Source organism: Calliphora vicina, chromosome 4 (assembly GCF_958450345.1).
Source record: "Calliphora vicina chromosome 4, idCalVici1.1, whole genome shotgun sequence".
Classification (NCBI taxonomy): domain Eukaryota; kingdom Metazoa; phylum Arthropoda; class Insecta; order Diptera; family Calliphoridae; genus Calliphora; species Calliphora vicina.
The window spans coordinates 100,794,290-100,810,523 of NC_088783.1; the positions used below are offsets into that span (position 1 = coordinate 100,794,290).

Genomic DNA, 16,234 nt, shown 5'->3' on the forward strand with positions numbered 1-16,234 from the left:
CCAAATAAATATGTGTTGGTTTTAATATAACGTGCAAAACATCGCCATAACAAAATAAAAAGTGATGAGAGTAAATGCTTTATTTGACGATGTCGGGGTAAATATAGACAACTCTCCCTAATAATTGTACCTGGTTGATTCTGCCATGGTTTAGACGATAAAATTGTATTATGATACTTGAGTTTTTGACAAATATTAATACTCAGTATTGCCGTCTATAAATACCTTAACTACCCATGTTTTATAGATTTAACTTAGTCGAAATTCTTAATTTTTTTAATTAAACAAAAAATTTATTGATTTTATACTGATTAAAACTACGAGTGTGACAATACCGATAAAATGCCACTATTAAATTAGAAACCCTTATAAAGGCATTGTACAACCAAATATATATATTTTATACTTCTTTTAAAAAATTCCCGGGAATGAAACGATTTTTTAATTTCCTCCCGGGCAAGAACAAATTCAGGGAAATTAGGAACCCTAGTACAAAGTAATCTTTATGTGCTATTTGGAATGCCTAGACACGTTCAGATTGCATTGATATGTTCACAGGAGTTGTTCAGATTTACCGTAGCTACAACTTTGCTAAATATTAGGAGTCCCTGGAAGTTATTCTATTTATTTGCTTTGGCAAAAAATTTAACAAAATTTGTTTGGTAGACTCTTAGCTATATTAAGTCTGAATTAGCTGTTGGCCAAAAGCTGATGACACCTTTTTTGAGGACTCACTGATTTTCAGAATCTTTGGAGGCCCATAAAAAAAAATTGTTCAGCAAAATCGCCAAACTGAGTGTGTTTTTTGCACTGTGTTACATAACCAAACATTTGAAAGTTATGTTTGTTTTAGATTTTCAATGAAATGAAGATCAAATTTGCTGCAATAGATGCCACTATTTGTTCAGGAGAAATATCTGTGCCAAATTTCATTGATCTATGTCCAATGGTTTCAGTTGATTATATTTATGTCCATCTTTTCCCATCTTTGTCCTATTACTATGTTGAAAATTTCATTTGCGATGAAATCATGTTGCAATATTGTCAATTTTCAATACTAAACAACCTTATAAACAGTGTGTATTTGTGGAAAATTTCAGTCAGCTATTTCCTTTCGTTTGGGCCCTATAGCGTTGTCAACAGACTGAAGGACGGATATTGCTAGATCGTCTTAGAATCTTATGAGGTTCTACGAACAATATTTCCATATGTTACAAACGGAATGACAACATCAATCTACCCCCATCTTTATTGATGGTGGGTGTCATGAAACTATAATTGTAGAAGGTAGAATCACTAGGGAGAGTTTTCAATATTTAGCCCTATAACGTCAAACTTTGATTTTGATTTTTTACAAGAATTGTATAATTGAGAATTTATTTTATACTGAGTGTACCTAATACATATTGTTGTGTCATGGTGGGTATAAAAATAATTGTTTTACACCAATTAGCTCTTATTTTTTAAAATTTTCACTGAGCAATCTCACATTATTTTTGCTACCACTTACTTGTAGTTAAATTTAACCAAAAAATGTCTTGTGGTTAAATTTTTAACTGATAATTCTTAAAACTAAAACATATTGTTGATGGGGAGTTAGTGCTAAAAAAAAGTTTAAGAAACCTGTATACAAAGTACGAAGTCTAGAGACAAAAACAAAACATTAATATTATTTGTTTATTAGGCTATACAATGCATTTATGTTGCAGCCACAAAATATGTAAGTGCCTACACACATTACAACTCAAACCACAAACATTCCACAATTGGTGATATCTCCATTCATTCATTAATATGTGTAAAGATACGAGTTTTTTTAATCGTTGTTGTTGTTGTTTGTTGTTAGTTTTTTTAAACCTTATATGATTGAGTGTGAAAATTGAAACTATATCGAAAGCTAAAATATCTATGGAGTTTCAAGTGCCATCAACATTCCATAGAAAAACATGCGTGTACAAAAATACTCGTACTAACTGAATTGAATACGCACGTACTCGTATTTTCGAACGATTATAAACAATGCCATCGGATACTTAATACGGTGTCTGTATGTCTGTCTGTCTATCTGGTAAACCATTAAAGTAGTTCAAACAAATATTTAAAATTTGATATGGGACTAAGAGTAGTGCACTCGTAATACATGTGTATTTTTTTCTCTTTTTAATCGTATTTTTAATATCAATCAACGTTGAAAATGTCTTGAGTTGTTGGGCTTTTTTAATTTTTTAATAAAGTTTCACCTTTTTTTTATTGCACAATTTTTTTTTCATGAAAATTTTAATATATTTATAAAATAAATTGTCTTCATTGTTACATTTTATCTTTTTTAATGTGAAACAAAATCCCAAAATCCCAGGATTTATATTTTTAAAATCCCGAGTTTCGATCACTAAATTAAGGTTCATAAATATAGAACAACTAAACTACTGCTCCGATATATTTTATTAGTTTATCTTTAATTCCATCGACGAACCAGAATAATCTGGTTTCATTCGGCAAAGTGCTGTCAACCCAGCAGTTTTATATCAGTGACTACAATCATGTTTATCATATCGGTGCGTCATCTTCCGGCAATGTTGCATTTAAAGGTAGGGTCACACATGGCAAATATTTGACGAAAAAGACATAACCACTTTATTTAGCACACATTTGTTTGATGTTGTTTAAAATAATACTAAATATTTGTTTTGAATTGTCCTAAATAAAAGGAGTTTTTGAAATAAATAAGAGAATTAAAATATATTTTATTTAGTGGTTAATTCGTTTTCGTCAAACATTTGCCATGTGTGACCCTACCTTATTACTTTAGGCCCAAAACGGAATTGAGGAAAACTCCCGTCTGGATTAGCACTTATTGCAGAACCACCTCCACCACATGTCTATACAATTAATGTGATAAATTTGTTTAATTTGAGAAACGGCTCTGGTGTAAACCTTGAGAGGGAATGATAGGATTGCAGAAATAGTCTAAAAAGTCCGTCTTTATCAAGATAGTATACATAATCGTCGTACGAGACCCACCATTCTATCCAACGCAATCACAAGAGCAGCCAAACCAACTTAAGCAGCCACAGCGTCGATCACAGTTTTCCCCCCAGATTGCGTTCCGCAACAATCTCCAGAGCTGGATGCTCGAGATAACTGCTTCATTTGACACAACAAAAATGCGATCGCCGCGGTCCAAGTGACGAATGACTTGAGTGAGTGCTCTAAAATTTATACGTTCTTCAAGTATCCAGTTGTCGTTTTACTACAAAGCTTGAGATATGACACTGTTAGAATGTGGAAGACCAATCAGGAGCTGCGCTGGATCATAACTATGGTTTATGTGTAATTGTGTGCATATAGCCAGAAATATCAATTGTACATCACGGCGAACCATAGTTTCACTCTGATTTCGCCACCTTGCCATAGTATCTATTTAACGGTTCTTGAAAATAGGTTAGGTTCCATGGGCAGCCACACTTCAAGCAGCTCACTTGGGTCCATTCAAAACTGATCCCATTCTGATACCCAAGGGGTAAACAGCAGGGTATTTATTATAGTCCATTGTTTCCAGGTTAAACCAACCAGATTATCTGATGAAGGAGTAGATTCGTCTAAGACTCATCCTTGATAGCTAATCTAAGCATGTTAGGAATTGAATTTCGAGGATGTGTTCCCTCAGGTTTATCAGAGCCGTGGACACCGTCTCCTCCTCTTCTTCATTATGACAGCTCCTACAGCTTCTACCGTAGGCCCAATCTTCTAGCATGTGTCCCAATTATACAGTGTCCTGTAATGAAGGAAACAATTAGCCTTATTTGCTCACGACGAAATTCCATTAGTAGTTTCGTCCTGCTGGCATCATATACGGCCCAAGTAGATCTCGTTATAACACAGGAAGACTCGTTGGTCCACCTGTTTTGTGCAGACTCATATAGTATCTGCTGTAGAGCCATCTTGCATTTAACAAGGGAAATACCCGAAAAGGTGTCGATCTCATCATCATCCATCATCGCACACCTTTTGGCCTGTTCATCTGCTATACAATTACCCTGATTTCCATCGTGATCACGGACCCATATAAGCGTTATCCTAGAATGTCTCGCTATCTCATTAAGGGATATCTGGCATTCCTCGGTTAACCTAGATTTCCTAGATTCCTGCAGCCTTGCTATCAGTAAATATGCATATATCTCCAGATATTCTATAAAACCTCAGCCGTAACTTCCGCCTGAAGAGTCGTACAGAAGTTAGGTAGCCTGAAATAGGATTTAATCCCAAAGTTATCAATAAAGAAACATCCACCGACACTCTACTGCTCTTTTTTGAGCAATCAGTATATACCCTTATGACATCGTCAGGGGGAAGAGAGTCTGGATTATAATATGGAAATGGACTCATCCTGTTGAAGTAGCACAATTTCTTGGACTTGAACAAAATGCAGAACCCCCAGAATGATTATTGTAAAATTGTTTATGCTGCTACAACAACAACAACAACTCTATAACCGAGTATCTTTCCGACTATCCTGCGAACACATATATCAATTCCAAGTTCATCCATCACAGATAGCATGGCATCGGGCCTGACATTGTTAAAAGCTCCTTCAATATCGAGAAAGGCAACAAGTGAATACTCCTTATGCAGTAGCGACCATAGATCTGCCTTTTTTTTAGGTATGTTGGGAGTTAGAGATGATTTCCGTCGGAAGGGTCATTCTTGAAAATAATTATGGATCAATTCAACAGCTTTTGCGCATTTCTGATAAATTTTAAAATTACACTTAAGTTGTTTTGTCAAAAGTCAACAGTTATATAGTATTAGGGTGGCCCTTAATAAACGAATGTTGGATTTTGGCCATTTCAAAATTTAAATCGCAGTTTCCGTACCTGCGATTTTAAGAGATGTAAGAGATATAAGAGATGTTTTCATAATTTTTTTAATATTTTTATTCCCTATTATGTTCTCAATCATCTCCTAATGAGATGATCAAAAAATTCTGAAATTTGTTTAACAAAATTTTTAAAAATTTGAAAATGGAGTTTTGAAACTGCCGTTAAAAAATTTTTATTTTTTTGGTCATATCTGCGAATAGGTTAACGGTATCCTACGAAGACAAAAACTCATATACAAGTAAATATGGACATATTTTAAGTAAAAATTAGCTTTTATTTTAATATTTATCAAAATATGTTAATTTTGTTCCTACATTTTTGGTTCTAGTTGCCTGAGACACCTCAATGGCCTGGCGAATTTTTAATAACTGTAACATTTTTTCACCAATTTCGGTTTTTTATATCTCATTAGAACGACAATTACGTACACATTCTTTTAAATTAAATTGCAAAAGTAATTTGTTAATGGCAAAATTGTTACAAAGACTGAAAAAAATGCATTTTTCCCCTTGTTGATGCATCTCAAAACTTAAGAGGGCTTAACCCCAACCGATTTACCTAAAGTTTTTTCAGGATGATTTTTTTACTAATGTTCACCAAACTGGGGGGTGAGAATGGCCAAAATCCAACCCTAATATAGTATATATTTATAAATATATGAATAACACAAGGCTTATCAATTTTTAAATTTATCAAAGATTTATAAAACCGATTACCAATTTTGTATGGAAATTTTATTTTCTAAATTTAAAATTTGATTATGAAAATATAAAATTTGATTATTTTGTCATTTATCTAAACATTTTTATCACAAAGAAAATATGTAATGTACATATATCAAATAAATAACAAATGTTGCAAGAATATTAGTTAACTACAATAAAACGATTGTTTTATAACCCAATGAAATTATAAAGTATTATATGCCAATGGATAGCATATGATATTCAAATAATTTTTTTCAGCATACCAAAATTTTTGAGAAATTTTGTGCTCCAAAAAGCTAAACGTTTATTTTAGTTGGGAACATCGAAAAACGGAGCCACCCCAATGTACATACATATGTTTTTTTATTTTTTAAAAATATTTAAAAAGTTGTTTATTTAAAAAAAGCTTTTTTTAAATGTAATTATTTCCCATACTCATGAAGTTCCCATAACCTTTTTTAAGGCCTCTAGGTCTATTTTACATAATGTACTACAGGTCAAACAAGCTTCCAAATTTACACATAAAATCACTTCCATTTAAACAGCTGTTTAAAACTACGAAACAATTTTTTTATGTACTCGATTATGTGTATTTATATAGTATTTTCGCATAAACCATTTATAGCATTTTAATTGTTTTTGTGTTTTTTTTTTTATTTTTTTTAATATTTGTTTATAAACACGACAAAAAATTGTTAGCATCATTATCATCACAAAGTCTTTTAACAAAAACAAATATGTACAAAAATATACAGAACAAAACAGAGAAAGAAAATTGAAAAGATAACAACAAAAGGCAATTTAGACACAACAAATAAATAAATAGCAAGAGTTAGATGACTTGTTGTCACTTTAAGGTTGCTTAAAATAACGTAAATGGAACGAACTATCGAATCGAGCAGATTTTTAAATTTTTCCACCTTTGAAGCATTTTATGCAGCTATAAAATGTTTAAATTCTCTCGCATAGTTTAGAAGATAAATAAATGCCTTTGTTTTAATATAATTTTCGTATAAACTCTCCTTTTTGTAAAAAATATTTTTTACAATCTAATTGTGTCACATTTCAAAAATAGCATGAACTTATACATTAAACTTATTTGTAGGGCACCATCAATAGTAGAAAATAATAATCAACAATAAATTTGATATAAGACAAAACTGAAACACTTCTCTTACCCACAAAACCATAACAAAATGAAAATAAGCTAAAGATGCGAAAAAATAGCGAAAAAAAATAAATGAAAATAAAAAAAAGATACAAAACATGACAATGCAATTTCAATATTCGTCATAACATATATCTTTTGTTGTATTACTTGTATCGAAAGTACATATTTATAAATATTAAGTTCAGATGTAAACGATATTAGTTTATTAAGAAATGTATGTGCATACCAGAGCTGTAAATGAATCATTCTTTTTTGATTTTAATTCATTATGAATTAGCTAAATTTTGAATTAATTCATTGAATTGAAAAAATGAATTGAATGAAATTTGAATCAATTCAAACGAATTAGGCAGAAATGAATTTCAATTCATTTCCAATTCAAATGAATTTGTAAAAATGAATTGCAATTCATTTACAATTCATTTGAATTGAATTGATTTTGAATTAATTCAAATGAATTAGAAAAAAGAATAGCAATTCAAATGAATGATTCAAAAATGAGTTGCAATCAATCAAATTCAAGAGCAGATCTCTAGGGGGAATGAAAGATTTCTCCTACCAAAATGAAAATATCCAGTACAAAAATTGAAAAGCCTTGTCCTGTATACGCGCCTGATCAATGAAAACATGGTGTTTGGAGTTTATTTATTCAAGAAGAACTGATTTTTATTTTGAAATACGCTGAACGACAAAACATATTTAATATTCAAGAAGCAATTAATAATTTTTGAAATTTTGTGACCCACGACCACCCAACAGCAAACTTTTTGCTAATATTTATATTATATTTATTTCAAAAAAATAAAACTATCTTCCAAAAATAATCAAAAATAAGGAAAAATAACAATGTATGTAGTTCAAAACACAATTGAGTTTCATAAATAAGGCTAATTAGATTTAATTAGAATGCATCATTCACCTTAAACAACAATAGCTTTTCAAAATTATCATCTGAAAGAAATCCACGTTTAGGGATGTTTAGAATAGAGGCGTACGAAAATAATCTTTCAACACCAGCTGACGATGGTAACGGCGCATTATATTTAAAGGAAGACTTTTTAACCGTCGATTAATTATACTGCATACTTAATGACATTGAAGAATCTGCTAAATATGCTGCGAATTTCGCGTCGGAGTTGGAAATGAATTGCTATTTTTTTTTTTAATTCGTTTGAATTAATTCAAAATCAATTCAATTCAAATGAATTGTAAATGAATTGAATTAATTCAAAATCAATTCAATTCATTTGAATTGGAAACGAATTGCAATTCATATTTACCAAATTCATTTGAATTAATTCAAAATCAATTCAATTCATTTGAATTGGAAACGAATTGCAATTCATTTTTACCAAATTCATTTGAATTGACTCAAATTTCATTCAATTCATTTTTTTGTGTGAATGATTCGCGAATTAATTCAAAAATGAGTGATTCATTTACAGCTCTGGTGCATACGATTGCATTTTAAAGGTATTTATTGTAATAACACACAGATATTATCACAATTAGCTACTAACTTACAAATATTTGTCAAAAAAAAAAAACTTATATGTATGTACCTATTATTAATATTGTAATTTTATCTGCATACATACGATTTAAGCTAAAAAAAAAACGAGACTACAATGAATTCTGAAAAGCTTTAAAACAGACAAATTGACTGACAAACAAATAGAGCAAAGGTAATCAAATTCTGTAAATAAAGTTTAATTACCTTTTTTTAGCATGAATTTAAATATAATGTTTGTAATGTATTTATGTATGTATGTACGTACGTAGGTATATTTGTGTGTTTTTTTATTTCTGAATAATTTTCTTCTTGAAAGCAATATGTGTATATTCAGTTTGTTTTAGAATTTCGTTTTATTTATTTGCGTTTTAATTTTTTTGTTTATTGTCCACTAGATATTACACATTTCTTGTACAGTATAACCAACAGTTTACTAAAGAAAAATAGGTTTTAAAATAATATTTAAATACGTTTTTTATCCCAATACGTTATACACTGCATGCCACTACTATAAACGCATCTAATTTATCGCTTTATCCAAATTTAAGGAAAAATTAAATTTTTTCTAAACTTTTTTATAGAACATTAATGTAATAACACAGCTTTTTTAAAAATATCGTTCAAGATTATCGCTTCTGATTTGCGATAAATATGGCATTGTATATTTTTCTTAGTGTTTAATAACTAAACATAGATATAGCGTGTTTAAAAAGAGATGAAAATACTAAATTAATGGTCCAGAATGTAAAGTGAAACATGAATGATGTGAATAAACTAAAACAAACTTATTAAATTGAGCCCACTTTTTTTATATTCTTAAATAAAAACCCAAACTGCAAATGGTTGTGGTTTGGAAAGAGGGACAAATATACATACATCACACTCGTTGCCTCGTTGAAATTTTTATTTTTTCTGTCGCTCTACAAACCACAACTATTGAAAAGTAGTAGTACTTTCTTAAGAACTGTAATTTTTTGCATATCTGTAATAATCTGTGTGGTATAGTTTCACATAAATATTTCAATGATAATTGTATTAATAGCTTCAAAAAAGTTGTCAAATTAAAATTGGAAAATAAATTAGAATACAGTGTTCAAGCTTAAGGTTTTCCCGAGATCTTGGCGACCCCTGGAATTTTTGTAGGGACCTCTGGAGGGCCACGGACCCCCGTTTGATCTAGACAGAATGAATCAGAATTTTAATATACGCAGATGGATCAGTCCGCGAAATTTTACATAATATCAAACATTTTATGAAGTGAACATACACATCTGCTCAAAATAATAGATACACCTAATTGGAAAAAATTTAAATGGCGGTAACATTGAAAATTTCCTCGCAAGCGTTAAGAATACATCATATTATTAAAATTTCTATCTGGCAATGTCATGTCAGTCAAAAATCTGACAACTATATGCTTTCATGTTGATTTTTAAAAACGAATTTATTTGAATTACAAAAAATTTTTTGCTCATAAAAATAGATACACATCAGTAATTTGTAATTTGTTTATATACAATTTTTTTTTTGTGCAATTTTTTGTTCCTATTTACGTGAAACAGTAAGTATAATTTAAATTTTAGCAACAATTTTATAAAAAATAGGACTCTTTTGAAGAAAATGGGACGAAATCATCATTGTACCGAAGATGAGAAAAAAATTGTTCAAACGATGAGAAATCAAGGAAAATCATTACGGGAAATAGCAAAGAGCATAGGAAGATCTTTACATTTTGTCCAAAATGCTTTATCTAAAAAACAAAAAAGAGAAACTCGCGGTAGACCAAAGAAAACCAGTCCAGAAACAGATAGGCGGATCGTCCTTATGGTTAAAAAAGACCCTTTCATATCATCGAAAGCTATTTCTGCGGAGCTATGCAACGAAATCAGTCCACAAACAGTTCGTCTTCGTCTTTTACAAGCTAAATTGCCGGGAAGAATTGCCAGAAAAGTGCCACTAATGCGCCAAAAAAATATCAAGACAAGATTAGAATTTGCTAAAGAGCACTTACAATGGTCCGGGTGTGAAGGCGAAAAAAAATGGAGAAATATTTTATGGAGCGACGAAACAAAAATAAATTTGTTTGGAAACGACTGCCAAAGAAATGTACGCCGACCAAAAGGAAAAGAATTCCACGTTAAATTTACAAAAAAGACGGTAAAACATGGCGGGGGAAACATAATGGTTTGGGGTTGCTTTTCATGGAATGGTGTTGGTCCGATATTCCGAATAGAAGATACCATGAATGCTAGTGGGTATAGAGACATATTGGAAAACGTAATGCTTCCATATGCATCGGAAAATATGCCATTAATATGGACATTCCAGCAGGACAACGACCCAAAACATAGTTCAAGATTAGTTAAAAACTGGTTCTTGGAGAATAACGTACCTGTTTTAAGCTGGCCCAGCCAATCCCCTGATTTAAAACCAATAGAAAACTTGTGGAGTGAATTAAAGATAAGGCTTTCGAAGGAAGTTTTCAAAAATAAAGACGATTTATGGGAGAAAACGCAAAAAATATGGTACGAGATTCCATTGGAGAAGTGTCAGAACTTGATATCCAGTATGCCCAGAAGAGTGGAGAAAGTTTTACAAAACAAAGGTGGATATACTGGATACTAGCTTTACTTTAATAATAAACTAATTTTTTTAAGATAAAATTTATTAGCTTTTGTTTAATAAGAATTTTTAAAAATGTATCTATTATTATGAGCACCAAATTTTTCGAAATTTAAGAAATTTAATTTACTTTATAATATTTATTATTAATTATGAAATATTTTGTTTTTGTTTTTTACTCTCCTTTTAACTATAAATAAAAATCGACTGAATTTTTTTTATAATTTTACAATATACCATTATTTTTTTTCGTTTTTAAAAAATAAATTTTGGTGTATCTATTATTTTGAGCAGATGTGTAGGTACTTTTGAACTAACTTTTGCTCGCAAATGAGCGAAATGATTAACACGAATAGTTTTATCGTGCTTAAGTAGCGGAAAACGACGGTCGTGACATAATAAACAAATTTGGAAAAATAAGCTTAGTCAAATTCCCCAAATTTTTTGAAATTTGACCTTTGGGTCATCAGAATTCATTTTTGATGTATGGCTCCTTGGGCAGTTTCTTATTTTGATCCCTAGAATACGATTTTCCTTGTGGCGATTTTTTTGCGTCCCTACAAATCGACCCGCTCTAATGTACATCTATCATAATTTTCGATTAAAGATCTACTATTTTATATCAATATACTTTTCAATGTGGTAGTTGTGTATTAGTTTTTAAAAGAAAAAACGCTTAAAAAAACAACATTTGTATGGCAAGCCTAGATACAGTAAAAACCGGCAAAACAAGTACAAAGTCCAATGCATCGCAATACAATACAACAACAACAAAACACAATTTAATGCAACTATAATGAAGTGGCATTTGGAAGGACACCATAAGAAAAATCTATGAACTAATTGGAAAATTGTGTATATTTATGAAATCTTTACAGCAAAATGATAAATTCAATAAGAAAACCAGGCATATGATGAAACTAACCGATAAAATTAAATGAACTAATTAATAAATAAATAAATGACAATTGTAGGCACTTACCCAACAATTAATATTGATGTATTTTTCTTAAAACTTTGATGACAAATCAATCTGCAAATAATGATAATAAAAATTGAAATGAACTACAACATAATTATTAGTTAAAGGAAAATTGGTAAAAATCAATGGAAATATTTTGAACTGACGTCAGTCAGTTAACAAAATAATAATGATTATAAAACAGAATTAAACACTTATGTACCTATATTCAATACAAATTATTGTTAACTTGATGATATAAATTTGTATGTATTTAAATTTTGTACTATCAAAATTAAAACAACACAACAAAAACGGTTTACAAACAAAAGATTTTCAACATTTTTTGTTTATAAAATTTTTTCACAAATCAACAAACAAAAGAACGTACGAAATTGTTAATTTATCTCGATTTTATTTATTACTTTTTTTCATATAGGTATATACTCGTTATTACGATTGTATATGAATGTGTCTGTCTGTTGTCTGTATTTTTGATTTTATCTTTTTGTCTTTTCTTTTCTCTGGCAATCTTTTACCCACAGTATACGACCTTAACGGCAGTTGTTCTTTCTTTTTCTTTATTTATTATTTTTGTAATTATTCTTTCAGGTTGTTTGTTATCAGGGTGACCGCATACATTTCTTTTTAAATATATAGTTCTTTTTCACATTTTTGTTATTTTAATTTCTTTAAACACTTACATTTTGTTTTTATATTTCCGTCTTTATTTTTTTTCGTTTTACTTTGTTTTGTTCTTTATCTTCTTTGTTTTAAAAGGTTTTTTTCACTTGTTTTTTTCTATTTCTTTGTTAAATATGTCAGCCCAATATTTTCACTTCTTTTTGGTTTTTAATCGTCAAATCAAATAGATTTTAGTATTTTTTTTAACATCAAAGGTTGAATTTTATATTTCAATGTTTTTTAATTATTTTTATAGCTTTATTTAACGCACGAATCGAATAAAATTTTCAGAGTCGAGTTGGACTTCTGAAAATTTCTTACAAAATCATTGATATGATGAAAATGTAAATGAATGGGGTGAAAAGACAACGTGAATAAAATTAGCAGGGTGCCTCAAATTAATAGTAAACGTTGAAATACCAGGGTTCGGAAATCCGGGTTTAATGGAGAGAAAGTTTGCACCCTGTTGTTTTCATTTCAGGTTTCGGAAAACCTTTATTTATCGGATGTTACGAATTCGAGTGTAAAAAAGAAATGGAAGTTTCTACCCGTGCAACAGCAAGCAGCATGGATTTAAGCACAATGTTCGCGGCTATGATGGAAAAATTTAATGAAGTTCAAGAAACATCTATAGCCAATAACGAGAAGCTGTTAACCGATATGGAAATGAAATTGCAAGAAACTTCTATAGCCAACAACGAGAAGCTGTTAGCAGATATGGAAGCGAAAGTTATAAACAGCTGAGACTTAGAGAGCGGTCAAGAAAAACAATAATAATAAATTTCTCGATCTGGAAATGAAAATTAATAATCTTAAATGCCAAGATGGACCGGTACGAATTATTCCAGAGGCATCTGGTAGAATAAAGGCTCCTAGTTTTGATGGCAGCACACCATTTAATGTTTTCAAGATCCAATTTGATACAATTGCCAAGAGAAACTTATGGAGCAATCAAGAAAAAGCTATAGAGTTGATATTGGCCTTGAAAGGAAACGCGAAAGCGTACCAATAAGTAACAGAAATAGTTATGATGACATAATGGATGCTCTACAACGTAAGTATGGTGGAGACCATATGAAAGAAATATACCGAATGGAATTGCGTGGTAGAGTGTAGAAACCCAATGAGAATTGGCTTACATATTCAGACGAAAAACATCCGTTATTGGATAATTTCAAGATTGAGGAATTTGGTAAAACATGCGGTTTATGCTACATGCAAGTCAACATTTGCAGAAACCATTTATATCGCGTTGGCACAAGAAACAGCTAAATTAATGTCTAAGCAGCAAGTATGCAAGGTGCGAAATATCGAGGTTATAACTGAAAATGAGAGAAATATAGTCAATGAAATAAAAGAGGCAGTTTTGGAGGCTTTAAATGAGAAACAAGTTAAAGTCAAAATCGTATGCAGCATAACTGCAAAGCACTGAAAAAACGAACCAGATCTGTTTCGGCACCAAGAAACGAGCAGAAGGCAAATCATCGTCAATCACAAGAATCGCAGCGATGCGAGTGAATACGGAATAGGCGGTGTGCTTTCGCAGGTGATCAACGGGACGGAAAAGATCATAGGCTATACTGCCTAACACGACGTGAGCTCCTGGCAGTATTAGAATGTGTGAAGCATTTCCATAAGTATCTGTATGGTCAACAATTCCATCTGAGAACCGATCATTCTGCCCTCAGGTGGTTGCTGTAATTTAAACAACCTGAAGTTAAAACAACGTTTTTATTCGATAGGTTGTCAGCAAGCAGTAGCCGATTGGATAGCCAATTGCCCACAATGCATAGCAACGAAGAGCCAAGTAAGAAGAAGTAGTGGACAACTTCAGCAATCGATCGGATTGCAATGGATGTTGCAGGCCCTTTCCCTGTCAGTGAAGCCGGAAGCCATTACGTTCTAGTGGTTATGGATTATTTCAGCAAATGGCAAGAGGTATATGCCATACCCAATCAGGAAGCTAAAACGGTTATAAGCGTATTTGTGAGCAACTGGGTGTGCCACTATGGTGTTCCACTGGAGTTGCACTCGGATCAGGGTAGAAATTTTGAATCTGCCGTATCCAAGGAAATGTGTGATTTATACGGAACTGTGTCCTCAATCTGATGTCATGGTCGAAGGAATCAATAGCCCTTTGGAGATATTTTTGAAAATTGGTCAGGATGAACACATACCGAAATTTCTATTGGCATACAGATCAGCTGTTAACGGCTCAACCTCTCGAACACCTGCAAAAATTGTCTTCGGGACAGATCTCAAGTTGCCTGGTGATTTAGAATTCGGTATTAAGCCCTTATCAACAAATAATAAAAACACTTACCTACGCAGGTGACAAAATGAAAGCCAGCTACGATCCAGCAGCGATTTCTGAAAGAAATTGAAAGGCAGATATTTTTCTCATTCTCTTTTGAAAAAAAAATATTTTAAATTAAATTTAAAATTTCTCGAAAATGATTAATATCGAATTCTCCATTAATGAGCTATGATAATTTGTCGCCGACAATTTGATTAAGATTTTTGACTTGATTATTATTAACAAATAAAGCCTTAAAAATATTGGCATCTTTTATTTAGTTCACTAAACTTTTCTTTCAGTGGATCTCTCTTTCGCTCACCAACACAACTACAGTTTTAGCTTTGGACATCTCTGGTATTATTAACATTGTTGTGGAACATAAAACATTGAATAAATGCTTTGAGTTGAGTATTGTTTTTTAAGTATGGCAACATTAAATTATTAAGCTCTAGAATTCGAATATTTTAGTTTGAAGATCATTGAAGAAAAAGAGCTTTCTAGATGGTAATGCAGCGTATATAAATTGGCCTTGCGACCAGAGTATGAAAACAAACAAAACATTTCGCAAACGTTTGCAAAATGTACAAAACAAATCAAAATTTTTATATTGTCTATTTCTGCGAATTTGTAAACGTGTATAAAAACACTGAGTGACTATTTAATTCTATTTTTGTTGTACATTTGAATAAATAAAACAATCAGTATCCGGTTTATTTAAAGGAAATAAACGGCTTTTATTTGCAATCAAAAGTATTCGGTTTATTTAAAGGAAATAAAACAACGTTTTTTTATAGGTAAAAACGTACCACTATTAGAAATTTAATATAAAAGAAGAAATAATTTACAAAATTTAATTTGTTTTATTTTTATATATTCTTGGTTGTGTTTATTACAGAACTAAGTATATAAAAAATCATCCTTGTTTTAAAAACATTAAATTTTAATGTCTTTAATAATTTAACCCCATTCGAAATGTATGAAAAAACAAGTGACAATTAACGTGCTTGAGAAAACACATACATATGTTTGAAGATTATATAAATTACGGCACAGCTGATTACAGAACTAGCATGCGATAATGTCAAACTATAGTTTGAGGGAAAAATGACGTTGCAAAATCGACAACGGGTGGTGTCATTTTTCGACACCGTACGTTTAGAATTTGTAAACAAACGGGTACGAATCGACAACGCAATGTTGTTAAATTATTCACCGACGCATCTCAACGTGAGTTATTGACAAGTTATTGTCAAAGTGTTGCGGCGAAACTTTTTGCTCTGCTTTGTTTTTATAAGTGAGTTTTAATTTTATTTACATTAAAAAAGTGTAAATAATTAAAAACGAAAATATAAAAGAAAGTGTATTTGTGTTGATGCAGATGAAGATCCAGGCTGTAC

The 16,234-nt window shown here is 31.0% G+C and overlaps 1 protein-coding gene across 4 annotated transcripts in view; it reads right to left on the bottom strand.

Moving 5' to 3' along the window:
• The window catches only part of LOC135959277 (myotubularin-related protein 3), a 52,403-nt gene extending 39,529 nt beyond the window's left edge, over window positions 1-12,874 (bottom strand). For 2 of the 4 annotated variants that reach the window (XM_065510405.1, XM_065510403.1), the window contains exons 1-2: window positions 12,559-12,871; window positions 11,876-11,926 (exon numbers count right to left, since the gene is read on the bottom strand). The gene's annotated coding sequence lies outside the window, so the exon portion shown is untranslated. Of the gene's footprint in view, window positions 1-11,875; window positions 11,927-12,558 lie in introns of all 4 variants that reach the window. The other 2 variants (XM_065510406.1, XM_065510404.1) reach the window with 2 other exon arrangements.
• Window positions 12,875-16,234: the final 3,360 nt, after the last annotated feature.